Here is a 2211-nt window from a genome sequence, read left to right on the forward strand (position 1 = left end):
CGGTTCGAGACCTGCCTGGGCAGGCGAGATCTCATCTCTACAATAAAATAAAAAAATTAGCCGGGCGTGGTAGCACACACCTGTAATTCCGGCTACTCGGAAGGCTGAGGAGGAAGGATTGCCAGAGCCCAGCAGGTCGAGGCTGCGGTGGCCGGGAGCGGCCACTGCACTCCAGTCTGGGCAACAGAGTGAGACTCCAACTCAAAAAAGTAAAAATTAAATAAAATAAAATCAATCAATCAAAATGAGCCGGGCGTGATAGTGCGCGCTTGTAGTTCCACCTACTTGGACGGCTGAGGCGGAAGGATCGCCGGAGCCCAGCAGGTCGAGGCTGCGGTGGCCGGGAGCAGCCACTGCACTCCAGTCTGGGCGACAGAGTGAGACTCCAATTCAAAAAATATATATATCAAAAAATTAGCCAGGTGTGGTAGTACGTGCCTGTAGTCCCACCTACTCAGATGGCTGAGGCGGAAGGATCGCCTGAGCCCAGGAGGTCGAGGCTGCGGTGAGCAGTGATTGTGCCACTGCACTCTAGTCTGGGTAACAGAATGAGACTGATTCCAAAAACAAAACGCTATTAGCCAGGCATGGTAGCACGCCTGTAGTTCCGGCTACTTGGAAGGCTGAGGCGGAAGGGATCGCCGGATCCCAGCAGGTTGATGCTGGGGTGGCCGTGAGCGTGCCACTGCACTCCAGCCTGGGCGACGGAGTGAGACTCCAACTCAAAACAAAACAAAACAAAACACACAAACAAAAAGTGAAGCATAGAGTCATCACATGACCCAGCAATTCCACTCCTAGGTATATGCCTCAAAGAGCTGAAAACACACATCCACCCAAAAACTTACCCAGGATGTGCAGAGCAGCATTATTCATAATAGCCCAAAGTGGAAACATTCCAAATTTCCACTGACTAATGAATGAATAAACAAACTGTAGTGCATCCATACAAAGAAGTATTATTCAGTCATCAAGAAAAATGACGTTGGGACCCATGGATGAACCTTGACAACTTGATGCTAAGTGAAAGAAGTCAGACACAGAAAGTCACATGTTGTCTGATTCCATTTGTGTGGAATGCCTGGAACAGGCAAAGTCGTAGAGACAGAGAGCAGGTGAGTGGTTGCCAGGGGCTGCGGAGCAGGAAGAATGGGGAGTGACTGCTGATGGGAGGAAGTTCCCTTTTGGGGTGACAAGAACATTGAGGAGCTAGCTAGGGGCAACGGTTGCACAACATTGTGAGTGTGCTAAATGCCATGAATGGCACACTTTGAAGCGGTGAGTTTTCTGTTAGGTAAGTTGGGCCCAGGCTCGGTGGCCCAGTCTGTCATCCCAGCACTTTGGGAGGCCCAAGAGAGTGGATTGCCTGAGCCCGCGGGTTCGAGACCCACCCGGGCAACTTGACGAGACCTTGTCTCTACAATAAATCAAAAATTAGCTGAGTGAGGTAGCACGTGCCAGTAGTTCTGGCTACTTGGAAGACTGAGGTGGAAGGATTACCAGAGCCCAGTCGGTCGAGGCTGCGGTGGCCGTGAGCATGCCACAGCACTCCAGCCTGGGTGACAGAGTGAGACTCCGACTCAAAAAAGAAAAAAAGAATCTCCCAAAAAATTCACTAAAGCTGAAATCAGCCTCTCACAACAACGGTAGCTGGTACACTGATGCCAATGGGTTCCTAGAACACTTACCTAGCGGGGAAGCCTGTAATACAAGGCACCCGCCTTCCAAAAGATAATTTCGTCTTTTGTTTATTAGTTTTTTTTGTCCCCCCTCGTACATGCAACACGCCAAGAATGGTGCCTGACAAGTGTTCAAAAAGGGTCCGTGATTATGTGGCTTTTTAAAGCTTCCATTTAGTGCTATTTGGATGGGAGAAATTGAAAAGAAGTGAAAAAGCAAAAAGAAGAAATTTGAAAGGAGGCTCACAGGAGTGTATTTGGATATATAGTTTGCTTTTCTTTTTCAAAACATACATGGGGCTTGATCACAGAATATCGATCAGTGTGCAGGTCTCTCTCCTGACTTAATTCTCCTGCCCTATCCTTAGGAGAATTAAGCCTCACTGCATGGACCCACCATTCAAACCTTTTTTCTTTTTCTTTTCTTTTTTTTTGAGTTGGAGTCTCACTCTGTCACCCAGACTGGAGTGCAGTGGCCGCTCCCGGCCACTGTAGCCTCAACCTGCTGGGCTCCGGCGATCCTTCCGCCTCG

Source organism: Carlito syrichta, unplaced genomic scaffold (genome assembly GCF_000164805.1).
Source record: "Carlito syrichta isolate Samal-C Ts95f unplaced genomic scaffold, Tarsius_syrichta-2.0.1 Scaffold143064, whole genome shotgun sequence".
NCBI lineage: Eukaryota > Metazoa > Chordata > Mammalia > Primates > Tarsiidae > Carlito > Carlito syrichta.